Source organism: Rattus norvegicus, chromosome 5 (genome assembly GCF_021556685.1).
Source record: "Rattus norvegicus strain SHRSP/BbbUtx chromosome 5, alternate assembly SHRSP_T2T, whole genome shotgun sequence".
Lineage (NCBI taxonomy): Eukaryota > Metazoa > Chordata > Mammalia > Rodentia > Muridae > Rattus > Rattus norvegicus.
Genome location: NC_141538.1, coordinates 153,298,863 through 153,324,619, shown reverse-complemented (window position 1 = coordinate 153,324,619; position 25,757 = coordinate 153,298,863). Strand labels below are relative to the sequence as shown.

The 25,757-nt window shown below is 52.1% G+C and overlaps 1 long non-coding RNA gene across 1 annotated transcript; it reads left to right on the top strand.

Moving 5' to 3' along the window:
• The first annotated feature begins 22,322 nt into the window (after nucleotides 1-22,322).
• Nucleotides 22,323-23,710, top strand: LOC102551013 (uncharacterized). The gene is made up of 3 exons (XR_015621456.1): nucleotides 22,323-22,515; nucleotides 22,612-22,857; nucleotides 23,520-23,710. It is a non-coding gene; the product is annotated as an uncharacterized LOC102551013 (long non-coding RNA).
• The last annotated feature ends 2,047 nt before the right edge of the window (nucleotides 23,711-25,757 follow it).

Below are 25,757 nucleotides of genomic sequence, written 5' to 3'. Positions count from 1 at the left end.
ACAGGACTGGGTATCAGGAGGGTCATCTCAGCCGGCCATGGGTGCTGATTCAGGATCCCAGACCTCATTGTGTCTGCCATCTGTGGGACAGACAGCATGAAGGTCACACGGCTCCTCTGTAAGTCCTCCTCCTAGTCCAGTGTTTCTCAACCTGTGGGCCGAAACCCCTTTCAGATCTCTGATAAGATATTCTACGGATAAGGGGTTTGCACTATGGTTCACGACAGCAGCCAAATTACAGCCGTGAAGTAGCAACGAAATAACTTTTTGGTTGGGGGTCCCCACCACAGGAGGCACTGGATTAAAGGGTCGAAGCTTTAGGAAGGTTGAGAACCACTGTTCTAATCTTTCCTGGGCCACTGCTTCTCCCTCACCACCCCACCCACGCACCTAGGCTCAGGACCCTGGAAACAGAGGGTCGAGAGGCTTCTCCTTCTCCCTCTCTGTCTGAGTCAGCCCCAGCACCGAGGAGGTGACTCAGAGGAGACGAAGCTCCGAGCCACGCCCCATTCAGTATGTGGAACACCTCACCCACCACAGACCAGGTTTCCCAAGGTTGTCTGCCCTCCCACGGCTTCTCAGTGTCCCCCCTCCCCCCGGAGAGAGCAGCTGGAGAATCATGTCTCAGTTCAGGTGTGGGAGGCCTGGAAGCACTGTCGGCTGGCCCTAAAGTCAGGTGAGGATGACTCTGGGCTCTTCCTGACAGATGTTACCATTGCCCAGGTGGCTCAATCCAAACACATGTGCCGGCTCCCCTAGGCCTGGTGGCCAACTGGGCTCAGGGGTCTGAGGAGTCAACCCTGCTCCCCTGGGCTCCTCATCACTAAGGAAGACACAGTGATAAATAACTATAGACATGAAAGAGAGTCTGGGCATTAAAATACACAGGGTTGGTGAAGCCAGGAAGGCCACCAAGACAACGAACTCAACGTTTAGTGATGTAACTCCCCAGAGTGGAGTTAGCCAGAGGAGGATGCGGGGAAAACAGTTTATGATGTCCCCTGACTGCCCCTGCAGTCCTGCAGCCTAAAATATAAGGAGGGGAGGGAGTGTGCAAAACTAGAAATGTCCTGGTGTGTGGCGTTCAAACAACTCGAACCTAGGCCTTCCTCTGTAGCCAGCTTAACTCAGACCCACTACGCCTCTGAGTTCTCTGTCAAGCAGGGACCCGAACTGACAAGAACCGCGCTAGCACCAAACCCTTTGCATACCTTACCGCACTCCTAGTCTGCATCCGCCTCTGAGGTACGCACTATTAATAGAAGAACTCTCTTGACCAATGAGGGCAAAGCCAACGGTAGGTTAGTGGAAAGAGAATATATTCACAATAGGAAATCTTAGGAAACACTACATCAGTGTTTGATCCAACGCAAACAGTGGACTGGACAGTATTGAAAAGAGCTGTGAGTTTTCAGCGTGATAGGTCGAGGCCTTCTTTGTGACTGAGGCCTCTGCCGGAAGTGCGTGCCTGGCTGGTTTTTGTTATTGTTGTTGTTTGGGTTTTTCCTCCATCAAATGTACCTGAACAGCAACACTGATGGTCTTGTCTAGTTGTTTCAAAACAGGTGACACTTTGGTCAGGCTGTAAGGTGACCTTCAGGATTTTGGGCTGTGTGCGTGTGCGCGCGCGCGTGTGTGTGTGTGTGTGTGTGTGTGTGTGTGTGTGGTGTGTGTGTGCATGAGCACGCCCAGCACTCACACATGGGGGTGGGAGGCCGTGGCTAACATCAGACATCTTTGGTGACCGTTTCCTACTTTCTTGTCATGATTTATTTTATTTCTAATTATGTATACGTGCCTGTGCGTGGATATGTGCTTGGGAGAGCGAGGGTCTGTGGAGGCCAAGGGCTTCCAATCCTCTGGAGCTGGAGTTACAGGAGGGTGCGAGCTGCCCCGCATGGGTTCTAGGAATTGAACTCAGGTCCTCTGCAAGAGCAGCGTGTGCTGTTAACCTCTGAGCCGTCTCTCCAGCCCCAACGTATTTTGTTATTGTTGTTTTTAAGTCAGTTGTCTCCCCGAACCTGTAACTGACTGGTTTGGCAAGACTGGCAGGGGATCCTCCTTTCTCTGCTGAGTAAAGAAGCCTGTGCCACCCCTGCAAGCCTTTAGTGTGGATTGGAGAGATCAGAGTCAGGTCTCCTTCCCTCACCCCCGGCAAGCACTTTACTGGTTAAGCCACGGGCCAGCACTCGCTCAGAGTCTTTTAATATCCCTGGGTGTATTGTAAATCCACAAGGGTAGATTTCAGCTCCCATGGTCCCCATGGGTGCCTGAGACTCAGGACAGTCCTGAACTGCACAGAGTCCCTGCTTTCCCTAGAGCTCTTCAGCACTGTTTTGTGGCTCTCTGCCCTTTAGCACACTGTTCTATGGAGACATCAGTGGATAAACAAATCTCTCGAACACAAGTCCGGACAGCGATAGTCCTTTGTAATAAGCCTGGTGTTCGGTGATTGATGGGCATTCCGCAAGACCTGGGTATGCAACTTCAAAAGCCTCAGAGCAGCATGGGTTAAAACTTACAAACTGTTGATTTCTAGAATCTTCCATTGAATACTCTCAGACTGCAGTTCACCTTGGGTACCTAAAACCCCAGATAGTAGAAGGAGCCAGCCGGTACGGTAGCGTCACTTCCAAGCTGATAGCTGTCTGTCTTCCCATCAGTCACCTGCTGCCGTGGCTTTTCCCTTCACCACGTTGCCTCTTGTGGGCTACCAGGGCTCTTGGTTAGTCTTTGGGGTCATCAGCATTCTTCCCTCAGCCTCAGTTTGATCTGAGTTGGTTCACAGCCGCATATGCATGACCTGGAAGCTCTGGAAGTTGCAAAACAGCACTGAGGCTCACGGGCTTGCCTTGCCCCAGAAGGGAAGGGTGACATATCTGGGAGCATTGGCTAGTGTCTTCCAGGTGCTTTGACTATTTTATTCCCATTTATTGTCCTTTAAGGAAAGTGGTACTCAGTTTCTGAAGCCACGCCCATCTGCACCAAAGCCCTGTGGGAGCCTAGGCTGTGTTGGGTCACATTCTTTACCCAGCATTCTTTGTGTAGAGGTCCCCCCCCCAGAAGCTCCCTCCCCCACTCCCAAATCACTGGCTTTCTAACAGATGGGCCAGAGGAGGCATTTAAACCTTGTCAGGCAGTCGGGATGGTACACAGGCCTAGAAATCTTTTTAGTCGGGAGGCTGAGACAGGTGGATTATGGGTTCAAGACCTTCCTGGGCTACAGAGTGAGTTCAAGATCAGCCTGGACAACTTAGCAAGTCCTGTCTCAAAATAAAGAAAAAGGCCTGAGGATGTGGCTTCATACTAGAGTGCTCACAGAGCAGGTACAAGGCCCTGGCTTCAAACCCCAGCACCAGATAAATAAACAACCAGATAGTGTGGGCTGTAAGCCTGGGTGAAGATGGTGGACACCACCCTCAGGCCGAACCTGTCTCCCTCTGGTCAGGTTTTGGTGCTCGGGCCTGGCACCCTACAGATGCTTCTGAGCATTTGTATGCTGGATGCGTGCAATTAGTTTGCTCTTTATGTATGGACATATGTCCCAAGAACTTGTTCTGGGAGTAGGTATGGGCTGGTTCTGAGGTGCATTGGAGAGGGGGCGGAGATGGGAGAGACGCCATTCCTGTTCTTGGAGCTCTTGCGACTGTGCCTTTTTCCAGCATCTTCTGGTTCACACGTCCTTTGAGGGCCACTGGAGCTGTCGACTGTGTGTAGGATTCACATTTTAGAGTAAGACTCAACTAAATTTCCGTGGTTCTGTCACTTAGGAGCAAGCATGTGACCCCGTGCTGTGACCCCATGCAGGACACTAGACCAGCCTCAGTCTCCTTGAGAAGGCTAGTGCCTTGGTCTACATCCCAGTGAACAGGCTCCCAGGAGCCAGGGTGCCGCTCCCAAGCCCCTGAGGGAAGGGCTCGGCCGGGGACAGGGGACCAGGTAGGCAGCTCTAAGCAGCTTCCGACCGACCGTTGGTGGCTGTGGAGAGGGACGCAGCGATAGTGGGGAAATGAAAAGAGGCCAGAGTCACCCAGGCCACAGCACGCAAAGGGCCACCTCATCCTCTACCCTCCTGCCTGGCTAGAAAGGGGAAGGCGGCCCAGACCGGGAAGTGGTTGACTTCTGATGACTGCGGGGGACCGCCAGCCCTGAGCAGGAAGTGGTCAGCCCTTCCCACCCCTGGCCAGCCAGGCCTGCCTGAGCTCACCCTTGGATATAGCTGGCCTGAAAGTCCCTGCTCTCTGTCTGCTCTGGAAGCGGCCTTATTCTTAGAAACTCCACTCCAGCCAGGCCCCCCATTTTGTGGCCAGGGGGTGACTAGGAACTGGGTTCTCAGTCCAGACCTGTCATTTCATGGAGCAGAAACGCAGCTGACCACGTTCCTTGTCTGTTCGGTTGGGGTGCAAAGCCCCCTCGGCTACCTCAGGGGGACACTATGTCCTGAAAGACCACGACTGGAAAGCCCCCATGATTTTTGTAAAAAGTGATATAGCCAGGAAGGGAAGCAGGTAGCCTCAGCTCTAGGCCTGGCAGGTACCTTGGCAGAATTGGCCTCTCTCAGCTCCTACCTAGTGGGAGACTTTGGTCAAGTCTCCAGTCATTGTACCTGTCTGTCTTTCCTTCTTTCCTTCCTTCCTTCCTTCCTTATGATTTATTCATACTTTGGAGTTACAAGACAGTTGTGAGCCACCATGTGGATGCTGGGATTTGAACTCAGGACCTCTGGAAGAGCAGTCAGTGCTCTTAACCACTGAGGCATCTCTCCAGCCCCCTCTGTTCCTTTCTTTTTGTGTATTTGTGCGTGTGTTTATACACACATGTGTACATGTGCAGACAGGTGTGCTTGCCTGTGTGAAGGTCAGAGGTCAGCCTCAGGTGTCATTCCTTAGAAGCCGTGTGGTTTTGCTCTTGTTTTTGTTTTCAGTCAGGGTGTCTCCTTGCCCTGGAGATTGACAAACGGGCTAGGCTGAGACTAGCTGGTCAGTGAACCCGAGGGTCTTCAAACTCTCCTTGGTGATACCACTCCACACACACCTGGGTGCCAGAGCTGGGGGTTACAAGTGTGTTCAACCACACCCAACCTTATATGGGGTCCTGGGGATTGAACTCGGGTCCTCAGACACGTATAACAAATATTTTACCAACGGAGCCACTTCCCTGCCCCTTGAGGGAACAGGTCTTAGCATCCAGGACTGTCGTAGAACCCAGCAACAACATGTGCAGAGACACTCCGGAATGTTCTGTGGTACACTAAGAAGCCCGTCTTAATGGAACTGGACCAGAACGCACATCTTGTAGGCTTGGAGTCTGCCGCCTTGGGCTGGGCCTTCCAGTGTGGCAAAGAGTTCTCAACCCCAGACTGGCCACCACCAGAAGGGCCTTACCTGCTTGTTCCTGCCTCCTTGGGGAAGTGACAGATCTCTGTGTCTGGTTCCAGCAGGTCTCTGGGATGCCATACGTGGTGGGGCAGGCTCTGCAGTCCTGGATGGCCAAGCCCACAGTGGGGTAACGGGCTAGTCTGTCTGCAGCAGGCCCAGAGCCCATGATCCTGAAGGATATATGGGAGCCCCAACTCAGATTTTGTCAAATGCTTACAGGCAGAAATAAAACAGACAGGGACAGTCTGCACTTAGGCCTCAGAAGAGGAAGGACTATTTGGCGTCCCAGTATGGCTCCTTTTCCTGGGAATCTCAGAGCTCGGCACATCTAAGTCGTTGGTGATGTCTGGAGCTGAAGGGGCCAGCCCCATTCATACAGGCTAGGTCTGCCTGCACCATCACCGCCACCACCTAATGACAGCATTGTCACTGTCACCCTCACCACCGGCAACACCACTCACCACTGTTCACACCATCTCACACCGCCGAGACCACCACCGCCCTTACCACCTCCCTCTCCCCCACAGCCCACCGTCACCCCTGCCTAGACTACCAGCCACTACCGTCACCCTCACCTCCACCACCACCACCTTCACCATCACCACAACTAATACCACCTCCTCCATCACCACCAGACCCCTGGCCTTTGCCTCTGCCGCTAGTACAGGGAAAGAACTCCCTTCCCCAACTCAAGCCCCGCCACAGCCTACAGACTCACCCAGTCAGGGTTCTGCCATGGCTGCAGCCTTCAGACCTGCAAGATGAACAAATGCTTTGCCAACCATACCTGATAGACGTGATATAGAGTAAGACACGTTATGCTCTTCAAATTACTCTTGGGGAAGCAAAGGCACAGAAATTTAAAGGCTTGTCCAAGGCCAGGTATCTAATAAACAACAAGGCCATGATTTGAACTCAGGAACCTCACGCCAGAGTCCCTGTTCCTGACCACTGCACTGCACTGCCAGATTGGAGACCCAGGCCTGTAACCTTCAAGTGACTATAATTGACCTTGCAGTTTTTTTCCTCCATCTTTATTAAATTGGGACCCTGCAGGTTTTTTGGGGGGGGGGGTTTGACCCTGCAGTTTTTAACCTAAGATACAGTAGACGCTCTAAAAACAGAAGTCAGTTTATTAATAATAGAAGCCCCTCCCCCACTCCAGCGCCTTCCTTCCCTGAGCCGCCCAGGAGAGAGGCTGTTGCTGCAGTTCCACGGCCAGCCAACAGAGGGCGGCATGCAAAATAGTCGAAGATTTCCCCTGGGCGCCAGAAGGAATTGAGAGGAAGTGGAGCTAATACTTTGTGGCTGGCGTGAAGGCAGTTAGTGACCCAGAACAAATTCAAACAGACTCTGATGAGACATGTTCTCTCATCCTCAGCTGAGATAACTGAGGACCAGAGATGGGAGCGTCCCCGTCCACGAGCACACAGCCAGTAAGTGGCAGAGACACGTCAGCAATTCCAGTCTTCTGATTTACTTTTCCTTTACCCAAACGGAAGGCAAGAAGATAGATCAGGCCTCCTCATGTCTGCAGGATGAGACAGGGAACAGGACTAGCCTATGGTAAAAGTTACTAGCCCTGGGCAACACCTCACACCTGCACATAGCCCGGCCGCCCCCTGGTGGCGATGACTGGCAGTGTCCGTAGGCTCTAGTATTCTCCACATTGACGCAGGGAGACCATGAGTTCTAGTCAGTGTCTTGCTCAGTGCCTCTTGAAGTCACCACTGCAGCTCTGGAGCATATGGGCTCACTCTTGGAAGGCTCCTGGGAGGAGGCGAGGCTCCACCTTCTCAGAGACAGGACCCATTTCCTTCTAGGAGTAGCACCCTTTGATGAAGAGCAGAACTTAACAAAATTTGCAGTGTGGGCTGGAGAGATGGCTCAGTGGCTAAGAAGAGCACTGACTGTTCTTCCAGAGGTTCTAAGTTCAATTCCCAGCAACCACATGGTGGCTCACAGCCATCTGTAATGGGATCTGATGCCCTCTCCTGGTGTGTCTGAGAACAGTGACAGTGTACTTATAAATAAATACATAAATACATAAATAAATAAATCTTTAAAAAAGTTTGCAGTGTGCCAATTGGTGAGACTTTGGGGGGAGGGTGTGATTAAATAAGGAAGAAGAATAGAGTACATTTTAGAGAGAAGTGGAATTATTAACTGTGCCCAGAGTTAGCCAGTGGAGAAGGAAGGAGCTGAGAGGGGCAGACAGCATTCCATGCAGATAAAACAGCAATACTGAGGCCCCCAGGCTGCCCTCTGGGGGTCCCAGAAATAACAGAGCTACAGACCACTGTGGTTCCCACTTCTCAGAGACTCCCAACTTTTGGAGGATCTTTCTAGCCTGGAAGGGAAGAAACGAGACCGAGAAACAAAGGTTCAGGAAGGTCATGGCAGAGGTCACAAGGTGACAGTGATGGAGTTCAATTCAAACTCCAGGCTTCTGCCTCCGGATCAGGTTATTTAGAGAGTGGCCTTGGGTTCGGAAGTTTCTATAGCATATCACCACTGATATGTACACACACACACACACACACACACACACACACACACACACACACACACGGGCAGGACGTAGGCTCCAAAGGGTGGATCCATTCAGAGATAGGTACCAAGACCCAGTCTCGGGCATGGTCTGATGCATCCAGCCATAGTGGGGCTATAAGTAGGACATCTCATGTCCCTTCCTTTCAGGGGGCCTGCACTTGCCAAGTGAGTGACCACCAAGCATCAGTTGACAGGATGACCGCTGCCCAGGCCAGGAAGCAGGGGTCACCTGTGGCCAAGGTCAGCATCCAGCTGGGCCTGAAGTTTGAAGTTGGACCACAGATTATGAATCAGCCTGAGAGTCAGCATGGGGTTTGTTCAGGGGTCTGTGGCAAGGGGCAGCTACCAGACTGTGTTCAAATAAGAACTCATCCATTACCAGAGAGCAGAATGGCCAAGGACAGGGCTCCCTGTGGCCAGAGAGGAGGGTAGACATGTGAGCCAGGCAGGGACAAATTCACAGTTGCTCTAACTCTGGAGTTCCCAGGCCTGACCTTGGTGGGGGTGGGGGGCTGGACAGAGGAAACAGGCAGGTTCACACCCACCCTGTCAATGTCAGCCAACCTGGGCAACCCGGCCTCCCACCCGCGCTCAACACCCCCATGGCTAGTGGTCTTGACTGAGATAACATTGTGCCTTCATTTCTTTCTGTAGCTGTGCTCAAACACTCTGAGAGAAGCAATTTAAAGGAGAAACCGTTTGTCTCAGTCTTCCAGGCTACAGAGCATCATTGTGGAGAAGTCAAGTCAGCAGGTACTTAAAGCAACCAGTCACATTGTATCCACCGTCAAGAGCAGCTAATGTGGTCATACCAGCACTCAGCCCCTTCTTCACACTTACACAGCCCAGGGAATAGTACCTCCCACAGTGGGCCTGATCTACACAGTCCCCACTGACCCTCCCTTTCCAAGGAGATAACTTCAGGCAAGTTGACAAGAAGCAGTAACCACAATAACCCACTCCCATTTAGCAGACAGAGTGACTGAGCCCAGGACCTGCCTAGCTTCCTAGGTGTGTCCCTGCCCATCTGTGACCAAAGGGGTCTCCACTGGTTCAGCCAATTTAGGAAAGCAGAGATTGTGAGCTAGGGGAAGACAGGTCGCAGTGAGGACTGGGTCCTTGTGAGCTCCAGGAATTACAGAACGATTTCATTGGCAGCTGCTGGCCATTTGCTTGGTCATTGATGAATTTATTTGACAAACGCCTCCTTAGGGGACCTGACTGGGTCTCGTTTCCTGGGTGGGTGTGAGTCCCAGGGACAGAGAATACACAAGGGTGCTGGTCTTTCCACCGTCTCCTTGGAGTTTGCTCATCTTGGTGATGTGTCCACCAGTAAACCTCTGGCTGCTGCCCCTGGTCATAGGCATGGGGCAGGCAGACACCTAAGAATCCATGCATAGTGCTCTATCCTGGCTGCCCTGAACCCAGTTGGTCAGCCCTCTGGGCTCAGCTATCACAGTTCCTTCACATGGTGGCTGTGCCTCTCTGTCCTACACTCTTCTCCAGCATGGTGTCTCTCCTCTCCTCCACATTCTCCCAGTATAGTGGATCTCCCTTTCCCTCCTGCTCCCCATCCCAAGCCTGGGAATCCTAAAAATCCAGCCTCTGTCTGTCCTCCCCAGCGATTGGCTGTTGGCATCTTTACTACCAATCAGAACCAACTGGAGTTGGGTTCCCAGAAGGGATAAGCATTAGAATACAAGCAGCTATGCACTATGGTAGTTTGGATGACGGTGGCCTCTACAGACTCACTTGCTTGAACGCTTGGTCCCCAGTTTGTGGAACTGTTTGGGAAGGATTTGGGGGTGTGGCTTGTTGAAGGAGACATGTCAATGGGAGTGGGCTTCGAGGTTTCAAAAGCTCACATCATTCTGGGTGTCTCTTTCTGTCTCTGCTTCCTGCTTGTTGATTTGGATGTAATCCCTCAGCTGCTACTCCAGTGCCACGCCTGTCTGCCTGCCTGCTGCCCTGACAGTCATGGTCTCTAACCCTCTAAAACCATAAACCTCCATTTTTTAAAAAGAAAAAGACAGTATCTCACTATTATGCAGCTCTGGCTGTTCTGAAACTCACAAACTCAATTTCTAGACCAAGATGGCCTCAAACTCATAAAGATCCTCCTGCCTTTGCCTCCTAAGTGGTGGAATTCACAGCATGTGCTATCATTCTTGACTAAACGTTTTCTTTATAAGTTGCCTTGGTCATCATGTTTTGTCACAGCAATAGAGCAGTAACTAAACCCCACCCCTGCCTCTCTTCTGGAGGTGTACCCCAAAGGCCTGTATGTAAGAGGCTTTCTCAACACTTGGCATTTGGGGGAGGTGTAAAACTTTAAGAGATGGAGACTTGTGGGGGACTTTAGGTTATTGGAAGAGACCGTAGGACTCAACCACAACACACACACACACACACACACACACACACACGCCTCTTTCACTCTTGTTCCTTGGCAGTGAAGTGACTTTCACTCCTTCCTTCCGCCATGTACCAACACAGCCCCAAAGTGGCAGAGCAAACCAATCATGGACAGAAACCTCTGGTCTCGAGATATAGCATTTCTCGGGCTAAGAGAATGGCTCAGTGGATACAGCACTTGCTGTAAAAGTATCAAGACCAGGATTTGGATCCTTAGCACCCACAAAAGAACTAGGTGGCTATGGGGACCCAGCTGCAACCCCGGTGCTTAAGAGACAGCAGTGAGTGGAGTGGAAAGACAAAATCATTCTGAGTGAAGTAACCTAGACCCAGGAAGACAAACCCCACGTTTCCCTCTCATATGTGAATCCTAGCTTCAATTCCTAATTTGGGTGTCTACCATGGAGTACCTACAGAAGCAGGAAGCTGGGAAGGGCCATTGGATGTGGGGAGGAGGTGAGAAAGATCTTAAGGGAGAAGGATAGTAGTACACAGGTGACACGAAGGGATGGGAATAGTGGGAGGGGTTTAAAGTAAGGAAGAGAAGGGAGAGAAAGGCAAGGAGGAGGGAGTTGGGGGACAAATAATGTACACTAGGGATGTTTGCAAAAGTCATTCAGTGGGGTTGGGGATTTAGCTCAGTGGTAGAGCGCTTGCCTAGGAAGCGCAAGGTCCTGGGTTCGGTCCCCAGCTCCAAAAAAAAAAGAAAAAAAAAGTCATTCAGTGTGTAGGTGGACCACTTTTTCTTTTTTTTTTTTTTTTTTTTTTTTTTTTTTTTTTTTGGTTCTTTTTTTCGGAGCTGGGGACCGAACCCAGGGCCTTGCGCTTCCTAGGCAAGTGCTCTACCACTGAGCTAAATCCCCAACCCCGACCACTTTTTCTTTATGCGTTCTTCAGTCCAGGAACATCTAGGTTGTTTCCAGTTTCTAGTTATTATGAATAAAGCTGTTATGAACAAAGAGCGGGGGGAGTGGGATGTCCAGGGTAAGTCTCACCCTCACCCCATCTCCCTTCCATCTCACTGTTCCTCTGGGTGACACAGCAGCCCTCAGACAGCCCTGACCAGCCTCAGAGGCTCACCCAAGAGAGGCAAACTTGCGAGTACATTTCCAGACAAGCCTAGAGAGGGCCGGACAGCCACCAGGTTGCTTCTCTGTCCAACCGCATGGAACGAAAAAGGACCTGGAATCGAAGTGGAAACATCGGCCCTACTCACCCTCCCACTGATTTGACTTCTGTGTCCCACATTGGCCACGGCCCCACCAAAGCAGCTTCCCTAAAAACTGTGTTCACACGTGTGCGTGTACACACGTGTAGCCACGTGCAGACATGTGCATGCATATGTATGTACATATATGCATGTAGTTACTCACGTCCCATAGGCATGTGTGGACATGTGATTCTCAACCTTTAATATAGTTCTTCATGTTGTGGTGACTCCCAACTGTAGAATTATTTTTGTTGCTATTTTGTAACTGTCATTTTGTTACTGCTATGGATCCTAATGTAAATGTCTGTGTCTTCTGATGGTCTTTGGCAATCCCTGTGAAAAGGTCATTTGAACCCCCAAAGGGGTCTTGAGTCACAGTTTTCGGACGGCTAATACAACATGCTAAGTAAGGCACCTACCTACATGGCCATGTACCTCAGTGATGTGGTGCTTGCCTTAGCCTGCTCAAGACCCCGAATTCAGCCTCCAGCACACAAAGAGAGAAACAAAACTAGAAATACAGAGTCTTGGACTTGGAGTCTCACACTGATCAACACTACACGAATCCCTCCCCTTCTCCGAGCCTAAGGTGTCTTCTCTCAAGTGGAGCAGAAAGAACAACTTGGTGGGTGGTGGTGGGGACTGGGGTGATGGCCTTGACTGAGTGCCTCTTCAATAGTCCCTTGGCTGCAAAGTCTTTGGCCTGGGTCTGACCCAGGGAAGAGAACTGCCATCAGTCCCCTGGCCTGCGAAGGGTCACCTCCCCAGGGCCTGCTGACCTCTCATTGGCCTGCCTGCCCTCATTGATCCTGCGAGGACCCCCTGGGGAGCTCACACTGCACTGACAAGTCACCCTCTTCCCCCGGGGTGACTGCCCTTTGCCAAGTTCATGGTCTAGCATAGCTGGCCAGCTGGTCCTCCGGCTAATGAACACTGGGTCCACTCGGTCCCTCCTCATTCCATTGATCCAAGGCCTTCCCAGGAAGCCTTCCTCCACGGGGCCTCTCCAGCAGCTGCCGCTGAGCCCCCCCAGGCTTTTCTCAAATCTGGCTGAGCAGCACTGGACCCCAGCCTCTGGTCCTGACATGTGTGTTCCAGAACAAGGTTGTGGGTGGACAACACTCACTTGATCCTCAGGAGCGGCTATGAACTGAAAATGTATGCACTCAAATTCATAAGCCACAAAATGGGCGCACTTGAAGTAGAGCTGCTACAATGGAAGGGAGGGTGCAAGAGTGAGTTTCCGTCCCAGTGGGATTAGCATCTCATACAATGAGAACGCATGGAGGATGCCTGCTGCCTATAAAAACAGAGTGAGTTCTCTCCTTCCTTCTTTCCTTCCTTCCTCCTCCCTTCCTTCCTTTCTCCCATCCTTTCATCGGGCAGTATCAAATGCTGACAAGGTAGATTCTAGAGGTCTGGAAAATTCTAGCGAAGGGAAGGAGTCACATGACCCACGAACCAGAGCCCTGAAGCCGCTTGCATAACCATCCTTGTGGGAACCAGGATTGGGTAGCAGGAGCTTATTTGTGTCCACCCACCTTTTCCAAGGGCCTAGGCTGTAGCTGAGGCTGAAGGCTGAGGAGAAGCCTCAGTGGCCCAAGGATCAGAAAGCTTGGAGAGGTGGGCTTGATGTGCCACAGGATGGGAGACCCCGGAAGCAGCGGGTCCCTATGGTAGGGTTGTCAGACCTCATTAAGCAGCAAATGAACATCCCAGAGGCCGGATCCTACCCCAATAGAACTAACGAGGCAGGTCCATGAAAATCATGACTGAAACAGAGAGCCCATTCAGGGGCACTGCTCACTGGAAGCAAGTTTGGGGGTTCTCCTGAGGAGCCACAGTTCTGCGCCTCCTCCTCCTCCTCCAGGCCAGGATGATGCTGTCTTGGCAGTGGGTGGAGAGCCATGCTGAGGAGAAGCAGGAGGTCTAAGGCAGCTGGGAAGTGTGGCATCTGCTTTGTGGCCTTGAGTAAAATTACTTTGTCCTAGAGGGTGTCTCTCTCTAGAGACACTGGAGAACTGCCAGACAGGCTTTATGCTCAAGCAATGAAAAGTGGGACCAGTCAACAAAACGGCCCTCACAAAGGCCATCTGGGCCAAGTCCAAGAACGCTCCTCCCCCCTCCAGACTGCTTCTGCCCTAGCCACACTCCCTGATAATAGAGACCCCCAGCCCAACCCCCAAAGTGGGAAATGACAATGAAGACTTGCGCCTAAGCTATTAAGCCAAGTGTCCCTACGCCAGCCACACCCTCCCCTCAGCCGCATCAGAGATGGGACTGCTTTCAAAGTCAAGCTGTCCCCAGAGAGACTGCTGCCATATCACAGCAGGACCCCCAATGGACACCAACATGAGTCTTTACTACGACTGGGGAGCCTGGGACTCTTAAGGGAAAGTTGGTCAAAGAAGTCCCCTCCGTTCTGCACCAGATCCAGGCCAGATCTATCAAGATGCAGCATCCAGACTCGGCCTTGTTCTGCAGAGAGATTGGGTTGCATTCGATCCCAACATTGGATTTAAAATACCTTTATGGTAGTGGCACACGCGTGTGTGTGCACGTGTGTATGTGTACGAGTGTGTCCGTATGTGTGCGCGTGCACAATGGTAGGTGCCACAGAACACATATGGAGGAGAGTGGACAATCTGTGAGAGGGAATTCTCTCCTTGACCACATAGGTTCCAGAAACCAAATTCAAGTCGTCAGGGTTGTAAGTACCTTTAACCACTAAGCCACCTTACCAGCCGGAAATCTGAGTTCTTTGCATGACCTTGACTGTGACTTGCCCTGGGGCTCAGGGTAAGACCCTCACGGCAGTACCTGCAGAGAAATAGGGTGAGATTCAGTATTCAGGAGGAAGAGCTGGGATATAGCTCAGTGAGTTCAGGCTCTCCTTAGGGACACAAGTTCGAGACCAGCCTGTGCTACAAGAGCCCTGTCTCAAGCCCAGAGCTGGCAGTGTGCATCTCTGCCCTTTGTTTAGCTGACATAGGATGGGGTGCCCAGAAGTGAGGCCTTGTGCAAGCAGGGGGAGCTTTACTCAGTGCTGTGCCAGTGGAACTGTATGCTGACTGGGTCCCAAGAGGGGATTTGAACCAAGACTGGGGTGTGGCTCTCACTCTAAGAGAACCCCAGGACCTGGAAACTGCACTGCCCTTCCAGCCACACTAGGGGAGCCAAGGTCACACCAAGGCAGACTTGGAAAGTCAAGCTAAGGAGCCAACTCCTCGAGGTAGCCACCAAGCCTGCCCCTCAAAGCGACCGAACCCAGCAGGGTCTCAGGAAGGTTAACCAAGCTTCAGTGGGCCCTGGAGGTTCGGGGTAGTAAAGTCTGGGGCTGTGGCATTGGGTCTTAGGCCTGAGGCTGCAGGAACAACATGAGTCTGGAGGGCCACCACTTCCTATCTCTCTGGCCACACCGAACACAGGGTCTTTCCACCATCAGCTTGGCCTGTCTGGCCCTGCCCAGGAGTTAGCTCTGACTTCCCCATTCCCGACCAGCAAGCTCACTGAAGTGTGGTGGGAGAGCAGCCCCAGGCCCGACTGTGGGACTCACCAGTCAGCCACTCTCCCCACTGCTAAGCCCCAACTCCGCTTCCCCTTCTTGAAGTCACGGCAGAAAGGAGACCTGAGTTCCCAGAGTTTGCTTGGCTCTTAGGCCTCGGATCCTAGCACATCCGGAACCAGCTCAGGACTCAGGTCCTCAGGGTAGCACCTAGCCCTTCCTCCTCCTCTGGGCAAACATTTATTGAGTACCTACTGTGTCCCAGGGTCTTAGCCCTTCCTCTTCCTCTAGACAAACACTCATTGGGTACCTACTGTGTACTGGGAACCCTGTTGGAAGTTTCTCCAAGCTAGGTCACTGCATTTTAAATCCAACACTACAAATTGTCTACTTTTATGTCCATTTCACTGGGGAAGGAAACAAGATGACGGGGGTGGAGGGGAGGTTCTCCACCAGTTCTCAGCCCCCGAGGGCTGTTGCAGCCAGGGAGGTAGGAAATCCTGGTTACAGACTAGGTACGTGGTCCTTTAGCTTTTTCTTTTTCTTTTTTTTTTCTTTTTTTTTTTTTTTTTTTGTTCTTTTTTTCGGAGCTGGGGACCGAACCCAGGGCCTTGCGCTTCCTAGGTAAGCACTCTACCACTGAGCTAAGTCCCCAGCCCCCCTTTAGCTTTTTCTTATTCAACTGAGTCCAGAGTGGCTGGCAAGGTGGTTCAATGGGTAAGGACACTGGCTGCTTAGCCCGAGGACCTGAGTTTGATACCTGGAACTCACAGAGTAGAGGGAGAACAAACTCCCCCAAACTGTGCTCTGACTTCACGTGCTTCAGTTTTCTCTCCCCATCTCTAGTAAATAAAGGTTTTTAAAATGCTTTTAAGTGTGCCCCTGGTGTCTGGGCATACACCTCAATGGGTAAGAGTGCTTGTTGTGCAAATGTGAGGACCTGAGTTCAAATCTCCAGCACCCACGTTAAAAACTCAGGCATGGCTTTGCGTGCCTATAATACCAGTGTTGGGGTGGAGAACAAAGACAGAAACACATGGGGCTCGCTGGCCACCAGTCTGGCTGAAAAAAAAAATGACAAACTCCAGTGAGGGACCCTTGTCTCAAGGGAATAAGCAACAGACCAGGACACCCAGGACTTCCTCTTGCCTATGCACACCCCTGCACACACACTTGCATACATATATACAACAATGCCAGTGTGACTGTTGTATATATGTATGCAAGTGTATGTGCAGGGGTGTGCACAGGCAAGAGGACACACACACACACACACACACACACACACACACACACACACACAGAGTTTTAAAAACTGGCTGTGGCCCAGGACTGGGGAACGTAGCTCTGGTGGCAGAGGGCTTGTTTAGTAATGAATGAAGCCCAGAATTCTGGTCAGCAGAACCACATACAGCAGAACCACAAACTGCTAATCCCATGCCTTGGGAGGTAGACTCAGAGGCCCAGAAAAGGCCATCCTCGGCTACAGAGGGAGTTCGACACTGTGTTGAACTCCATGAGTCACACTGAAGCAAAAGAAAAGAAAGTGGCCCACGGCAGGGGAACGAATGACTACTTTTCTGATAGTCTCGACTTAAGATGTTTGGACCTGAGGATTTTCCAGCCCAAATGGTACATGAGCCAGGCATGTTGGGTCAAGTTACGTCTTGAATCTGGATCTCTGATTCTCTCCCACACAAGCCAGGGGCAGCACGACTCTCTCTAGGGGCAGTGGCAGGGGTCACAGACCCCTGGCAGCCATGCTGTGATCCCAACAAGTGGCCAGCAAGACCCTGTGGTGCCCTCTGCAGTGGAACCCCTGTGCACCCCAGCCGAAGGGTGCTCTGTAGTTTAATGATACTGTCAGGTGGCAACGGGCTCGTGGGAGCGTGATGCAGCCCCCATCTGTAAGTGGAGGAGTCTCTGGGGACCGTGGAGCTGAGGCACATCTGGTAATAACGTGTAACTCGATCTCGTTCTGTTGGACTGTCAGAGGGAGTTCTGCTCTTCCAAACTCGGCTCCTCCCGACTGTGGGCGTTGATGTGGATCCCTTCTTGAGGAATTTTCTTCAGCAGGGCTAGCCGCCCTCAGGCTAAGGCTTAAAAAACCAGAGGAAAAAGGCAAGATGTAGGGACAGCTCCCTTACCAGCAGAGTGGCTTTCCAGGGTCACTCACTCCAACTAAGACGACGGCCTGGGGCCCCAAGGAGCATGTAATAAGTGAACATGTGTGCATATTCACCACCATGCCTGGCATTTGGGAAGTACCAGTCCCTCATTCTCTTGTCCTTGAGAGCAGCCAGGCCTCAGCCTTGGTGTCCCTTCTCAGCGTCACATAACTTAACCAAGTAGCCTCATTCCCAGGCTTCCTGGGACAATAGAACTCCCCTCCCCAACACGGAGCTGTCCTAGGTTAATAAGAACCAACCTGAGTTGCTCATCCTCCGCTCAAGTGGCATTGACCTAACCTTTCCAGTTGCCCTTGGACAGACTCCCGACTGGCAGATGCTCCTCTACATACAAAGGATCAAGAGACCTGTCATTGGAAACCATCCAGAGCACAGAGAGATGGCTCAGAGGTTAAGCACTTACTGTGGTGACAGAAGAACTGAGTTCTGTCCCTAGCACCCATATCCAGTAGCTCACAGCCACCTGCAATTGAGGAATTGTGTCAAATTGTTGTAAGTTGAGGGGTTTCTGCACTTTCAGGTGTGGTTTATCAAGGATCCACACAGCTCTGCCTTCTAGCAGAGTCTTTTTCTCAGGCCTTACTGACGCAGCTCCCACACAGACTGCAGAAAACTCCGGACCTAGGGTCAGGGAAAGTGGACTTCATGGGAGCTCAGCCACTGCTTCTTGTGACTCCCAGGTCTGTCCCTGTCCCCTATGTCTTGGTTTTAAGGCCAGGACAAGGGACAAGGGTGAGCCAAGCCTTATGGGCCTGACTCAAGTCCTGGCCCTGCTCAGTTTTCTTGTGTATAGATGATTCTGGGAGCCTCGGGGCTCCTCCAAGGAATGAATAGGGAAGAAAGACTATACTCTTCAGGCCAGACTTAGGAATGTCAGGATGGGTAAGTGAGGTGTGGGACGGGGTCATTCCCAGTAACTCAAAGACTTAGTCTTAGTTAGGGTTTTACTGCTGTAAACAGACACCATGGCCAAGGCAACTCTTATAAGGGCATTTAGTTGGGCTGGCTCACAGGTTCAGAAGTCCATTCCATTATTATCAAGGCAGGAGCATGACAGCATCCAGGCAGGTCTGATACAGGAGGAGTTGAGAGCTCTACATCTTCATCTGAAGGCTGCTAGCAGAATACAGGCTTCCAGGCAGCTAGGATGAGGGTCTTAAAGCCCACACCCAGTGATACACCTATTCCAACAGGGTCACACCTTCTAATGGTGCCATTCTTTGGGATAAGCTACACCTATTCCAACAGGGTCACACCTTCTAATGGTGCCATTCTTTGGGATAAGCATAAACAAACCATCACACAGACCTGAGACAGATTCCTTGAGAGAGAGCAGGCAGGGTCCTGAGAGAGAGAGGCTTTAGGATGTGTGCCTAGGCAGATGCCAGTGTCTGCTGGACCTTTGTCTGGGTGTCTGGATAGCCCCATGTCTGGGAAAACATGTCTATGTGTGCTTTGTATGTGAGGGGAGAGTATTTACGTGTCTGTGGGGAGTGTGTGTGTCTATTGTTATGCTCTGTGTGTGTGTGTGTGTGTGTGTGTGTGTGCATGTGTTTGTGTCTGTGGTGAGTATGTGTGTGGATCTTGTCTGTGGTATGGACGGGTGTGTATATATGTGAATGTCTGCAGGGGTGTATGTCTGTCTGTGTGTCTGCCTGTGGTATGTGCTCCCTGGCAGTAGGGCAGGTGCGATGCTGACCCTGGGCTTTGGGAGACCCCGCAGTAACCTTTAGAAAGCACTCCATGTGCTTTCTCCCTGGAAGCAGTAACAGCCCTTGGCAGAGAAGGCTGCAGTCACAGGCCTGAATCCATATGAGGTTTCGATCTGAACCCCAGCTTCCGGGCAGGCAGGGTTGGATGAGAAGTCAGAACCAGAGAGGACTGAGGCAAGCGAGGCCTGACTGTGAGAGGCACTGGCCAAGCTTACTTAGTCTCTGGCCAAGTTTACTTAATGATGCTGTAAAACCCTAGGAGGCTGGTGCTGCTTCAGCTCCATTGTGGAGGTGAATTTAAGCTTCAGACAAGGAGGTGCTGGGCCTAAGCCCTGGCTCAGGAACCCCGGGGGACTTCACCCCTGCCATAGCCCCCAGAGGCTGCACAGGTTGGACACTTAATTTGACCGTCCAGGGATGACAAAGGAACCCAAGCTTCTTACCAGCACCCCAAAACACTATGTGCTTTGTTCTACCCTGCTCCATAGATCAGAACACCAGGCCAATCCTGAAGGCTACGTGGCCACTGGGCCCTTCCCCCTGCTCTCACCACTCCCTATGACTGCCCAGTGACAGCTGACCTGGGCACCATTTCCGCAAACAGCCCTGTGGTCTGGGCAGTGCTGGTGGGCTCCTTGGGGGCAGATCCTCTGTAGCAAGCATTCCACCATCACCACAGAGACTGCAGTCTCCCTCTCTCTGGTTCTGAATCCTCAAGTCAATCTCAAGTTCTAAGACTGTGAGGAGCTCTGGCCTTGGGACAGGGTGCTGAGGGTTAGAAGCTGACAGTCCACCTCCTTTATAGGGACAGCAGGTTCAGCCTGCCAAGGAAGGCTAGCAGAGGGCTAAGCCGCTCTGTGGCTTGCTTGAGATGACCTGTTTGCCTCCAACCTCTGCCCAAGCCACACTCCCCGCACCCATTTGATAACTGAGCAACTCGAGATTCCCGAGAGCCTCCGCCAGAAGCAGCTGTAAGCTAAATGCTCACTTAATGCTCAGCCAACCACACCAGGAAACTCTGGTGAGCAACTGGGAAATCAGGGAGGGGACGGGAGAGCCTTTACCGAACTGTCACTGTGGGTCCTAGTAAATTCTCAGGAAATGTTTCCCTCTGTCATACATACTACAGAATCGTGTCATCATGGGGGTGAGGAAGGCCAGCATCGACCCAGGGACAGCCTCCTGTGCCTGGTATCTGAGGGCTGCTTTGTGGGTGCTCCTGAAATTGCAGCCCAGGCTGTGAGTCCCCTCAATAGAGTCCCTGATTTGCAGTGAGCCGTCCTATGTATGAAGAGAAAAGGGAGCCACAGCGTGTCTGCAGAGTCTCTCTCCAGGGTTCAGAGAGGGCAGCGGCCATTCCTCAAAACACATCTTACAGTTGGTAGGGCCAGGATTTGAACCCGTGACTATTTGATCCTATTTTAACTCATGGGGTAGGAATAGGGCCAGGTCTAGGGGCTGTGTCTGTCTGAAAAAGGCTCTACATAGATCAGGCAACCTTTGATGCTTGTCTAGGAGAAGGCTGGGGGTTGGCATTCTCTAGAAAACCCTGTGTCCCTAGGCTGGTCTGGAGATGGTGAGGACGTCACCCAGGGTTGAAATGTCAAGGACAGTCACAGCTGAGCTGGACTAAGAAAGGGTGAATGAATGAATGAATGAATGAATGAATGAATGAAGAAAGCCATTAGTCAACAGCTTGTCTCAAAGCCCAAACCCACTCTGGGTTTTTACTTCCTCCCATACTCTACCCACCAGGCCCGAGCATCACCAAGTACAGCCTACAGTCTGCTCGTGTCACCATGGTCTTAAACGTCTCGAACTTTGCCACCATTCAACAATCGCCAAAGGTCATGCGAATGCCCAGACTCTCATCCCCACTTGAGGAGGCAGGGACATTGTCTTAGTGACTGTCCTATTGCTGTGAAGAGACACCAGGACCACGGCAACTCTTATAATAGAAAGAATTTCCTTGGGGGCTGGCTTACAGTTTCAGAAGTTTAGCCTATTATCATCCTGATGGGGAACACGGCGGCACGCAGGCAGACATGGTGCTGGAGAGAGTTAGGACCCATATCCTGATCCACAGGCAAAGTGAGAATGGGCCTGGTGTGAGGCTGATCCTCAAAGCCCACCCCCAGTGACACACTTTCTCCAACAAGGCCACACCCACTTCACCAAGACCACGCCTCCCAATCCTTCTCAAACAGTGCCACTCCCTGGTGACTAAGCATTCAAATATACAAGCCTCTGAGGGCCATTCTTACCCAAACCACCACACACGCAGAGCAGTGGCTGTACCATGGGCCAGGCACAGCCTCCCCACGTGGCCAGTTTGCACAGCTTTCTCTTTCTCCCAATGTTGAGGACAATGCCAATGGTCAGTCTGCAATTTGTATGTGACCCCTAAAGACATAGAGTTTTCAGGGAAGAAGACTAGATCCAGACGTATGGAACCCCAGGTTCTTTCTCGCTGTGTTACCTCAAGCAAGTGTCTTGCCCTCTCTGTGCCTTAGTTGCTTCCCCTGTGAGCAGAAAGCCAGGTTAGATGACCAAAGAGCCCATCTTGCCGATAGTGAAGAGGCCTGGTAAACCCAGCAGGTCTGCCTTGGTGTGACCTCTGCCAGGGTGTGGGACACAGCTACAAAACGTACCCCTCCGCACCAAGTGCACGATCCACTCAGGATCTAATATCTATCAGCTCCTGCCCTGCCCCCAACCCCACAGCCACATGCTGATGTCCCTTGTGCATTCAGCGAGCACGTGGAAGGGCTGGGCACAGTTTGTTCCCACAACCACTAGTAAAAGAAAGAAACGACTCGTAGCCACAGCACGAAGTAAGCCCCTTGCCGTGGTAAAAATATCTATGGTTGGCTTGGACTGCTCCCCGCCCCCCCTTGCTCCTCCCACCTCCATAGGGTAAGAGAGGAGAGGAGAGGGGCCAGCCACTTAGGTGGCACCTGTCCAAAGCATACATTCAACCTCCGATGCCTGATGATACCCTCTGTGCTGGGCCCTGGGAGTCTACAGGTTAGTTCTTAATATAAGCCAATGCTATCTTTGTCGCGTGGCAAGTAATGTCCCAACGACCCAGTGAGACCCTGTCCATGAGCTCTCAAGTGCTACTAAGACAGGCAGGGAGAGTCTCCAGTACCCAGCACAAAGCGACTGATACCTTACACTCCCAGGCACTCACCCCTTCTTCACCCCCACAAGGATGTCCACTCCTAATTCTACACTCCCTCACATCCACTCCTTGCTGCCTCTCACACAAGGACCCACAAAGCAACAGCAGCGAGTTGGGCCCTCCCAATCCCAGAAGGCCCCACCCCTGGCTGCCTCCTCCCAGCCTTCTCCACTCCCGACATGCTTTGCGCCAGCCCCATGGCGCTGTCGGGCTCCCTGAAGCCACAGCCTGCTCTGACTCCCACAGCCAAATCGAGTCAAAGACCAATTAATATTCTGATACCTGTGGCCGCTGAAGTGAGGCGGAGCGGCTGGTTTCTTTTCCATTTCACTCCCACTGTGGTTTCGCTTTCTTCCCAGCCCTCCTTTGGTCAGTGGTTTGAGGGGCACTAAAGTTCACTTTTGTGGGTAACCTGCAGTGTGAGCTGTTGATTTAATTAACTCAGGCTTTCTTTTCCTTGACCAGAGCAAGGCCAGCCCGGCGGCTTCACGGATACCGGCTTGAAAGGCCAGCAGCCGAGGTGGCCAGTGTCCCAGGTCCTAGAGAGCTCTTGGCAGCCTCTGGCTATTGGTGTCTTCTGAAGCACACTGGAGTTACCATGCCTAGGGTTCTGCAGGACTTACGTTTGATAGGTTGGGAAACTGAGGCAAAGGGACTCTGTACCCTGAGGGCATAAAACCAACAAGGAACAGAGCTGGTGTGCTGGCCCGGGTGAGCCTGTTTTCCCAAGAGCTGTCCCTCCAACAAAGAGGCTGGGAGTCCATGGGAGGCCGGCAGGGCCGGGAAGGAAGAAAGGGAGGATTCTGAACAAGGTGCTGACTGAAGTCTAGATCTGCCATGACTGTAATTATTCCTTATAACGTCACTTTCCTCCTCTGAGAAGCTTCCAGAACCATTTCACAAATCTCTCAGTAACCAGGCAAGGAGAGCGTTAGGCCTTCATTAGGCAAACATGGCCTCTGTCCAGTGGAAGTTTCTGGGCACGGCAGACCCTCAGGGTGGAGAAGCCAAGGAGAAGAGACCCCAGCTTTAGGAGGGTCTTTGCACCCAGTAGGGCAGAGGCCAGGGAGGCAGTGAGAACAACCGCTGTATGACTTGGGCCAAGGCTGTCTCTGAAAGGAGAAGCTTTCTGTGTGCTGCCATGGCCACTCTCGTGTCTACTGCTTATGTGACAGAAGGGTTCTGGCCCAGACTAGAGGACCTGTGCCCTCAGCTAGGCCACACCCCTCCCCTCCCTCCTGCTCCTCCTCCAGGAAGCCCCCACCCCCACCCACCCAGCATCTGCCTATTGCAGCCTATATCTAGGCTCTGAGCACATTTTCTTTCTTCTTTTTATTTATTATTTTTATTCTTTTTTTTTTTTTTGCCACCAGGGTGAATTGTCGATTGATTTGTTATTTATCCCACTGACAACAAAGCGAGCGAAAAGGTAATAATTCCAGGCCCTGGGGTAATTCAATTCCTGTAGCATCGTCAGCTACATTAACTTACTTCCTGGATCTCAATTCAATTAGAGCAACATTCCCCAGCATTAATAAATCAATACGCATGCCATTTGGATAGATTTCGAATGTCTTTCATTATACATAGCAGGTCGGGGATGGCTGTTGAATTGGAAGTTAATGGGACAGGACAGGGCAGGTGGGGCTGCCCGGAGAGAGGCTTACAGCCCCGTTACCTCTAATTGCCTCGGCTGCAAAACAGAGCGGCAGTAAAACAGGGGCCTAGTTAACTGAGCCAAGCCCTCGGGACTCTGCAGGTTGCTGCCCCTGTCTGGTCGACAAGGCTGGTGGGACTTCCTTCCCTACCTCCCAGCCATCCTTTCTGACCGATTCCGCCTGTCTTCTCACTCCTCCAGCCTCTTCTCCATCCCTCCCACTCTCTACCCGTTCCTCCTCCCTCACCCTTCCTGCATCCCACAGCTCTCCTCCCTCTCCGTCCTCCCTCTCGTCCTCCCCTGCTTCCTCCTTCCCTCTTCCTTTCTTCTTTTCTTCTCATTTTCCTCATCCTCTCATCTTTCCATCTAGAACATTTTACTGAGCACGTGCCGGGCACCAGGTTGATGACTAGGTGACATACCAGAGACAGACAGGTAAACAGCCCAATACAGTGCCTGCGGGCGCCAGCCCTTGCCACCACTGGACCGTTGCACGTGCTTTCCTTGTGCCTGGCCCGGGTGCAGCTGGTTGGGTCCTCTTCCTCTTTTGCATCTGGGATCCATCTGCTTCCTGGCTCTGGACTTTGAAGACTCTAGATGTGTAAGAAGACAGTGCCTGAGAGAGCTGAAGCCGCTGGCTGGAATCGGTGTTCGGTGCCGGGGTGGTGGTTAGGTGCTGGTGGTAGCCAGAATTTCTTTGAGGTGGAAGGCTACAAGAGAGGACATTGGTGTGACAGAAGCCAGGTCAGGACTGAGAGATGGCCCAGTGACAGTCAAGTCTAACTCTGGAGTTGAAGAAGAGAAAGGGAGGGAGAGCCCAGAAAGAAGAGGGAACCTGGGGTGGGTTGGAAGGACTAGATGATTCTGAGGCAGAGGCAGAGCCCCAGGGGGAATGGAGGCCTTCTGGGATACGAACCACGGGAAGGTAAGTGAATTGTGGATTCTATCTAGACTCTTCCCTAGAAGGAGTCAGAAATCAGGGTTCATGGCTACATCTTGCACGCTTCCTTCATGGAGTAACCTCCCCCTGTGTCAGGCTGACCAGGGGCTGGCGGTGTAGCTATGCAAGGCCCAGACCCACTGAGCTTTCCTGGGCCAGTCATGGGGTTCCTCCTCAGAGCCTGTCCTTTGTGTGGTGCCGCCCTCTCCCCGTGAGGGAGGGGCCACAGGTGGCAGCCCCACAGCTGCACCAGCTGAGCCACAGCTGAGTCACGCCCTGCTCCCCCCCATCCGTGGAGTAGGCCCCTCCCCTTCTGTATGTATAGTCACTGCTACCTCACAAATCAAATTTAGCGGCTTACTCGAACACGCCATGCAATCAAAGCACAGGGTGCACATGGGTGGAAATGTCACTGTGAAGTCCATGAATGCGTTCAATTAATGCATATTAATAATAATGAACTAAACCCTGATTGTTACCCAGGCCCAGCAGGTGGAACCCTCAGACATACTGATGTTAGCGCAGCCTCCAGACACGCTCCCGTCAGATATAGGCAGGGCCTGGACCTCTAGGACGGGCCCTGGGTTTCAGGACGCCTTCCCAGGTGTCTTCGGGGCTGTTGGTGAGAGAGCACCTTCCACCCCATTGGAGAATGGCGTGAGATCCTCATTACAAACCTGTGCCTGGTCCTCCTGGCATGCCACAGGCTCTCCCTGAAGCAGGGCTCTGAGGCCATGCTAAAGGCTTCGCCGTACAGCCATGAAGCCAACCCAGAAGGCTTAGGCCTCCCTCCGTTTAAATGGAGTTACCAGGTCCAGCCCATGGTGAAGAGAGGGTGTGACAGAGCACTTCCCTGACGTGAAGACTCCATCTCTTCCTTCAGGCCTTACTCAAGTGGTGCTTCCCAGAGGTGCCCTGGACATCTGTCCCTGGGTCCCTGCTTCTTGTTTTCCTGCTCCCAGTTGTTCTCGGTAGCATCTTTCATTTCTTGACACCATAGTTTGATTATTTAAT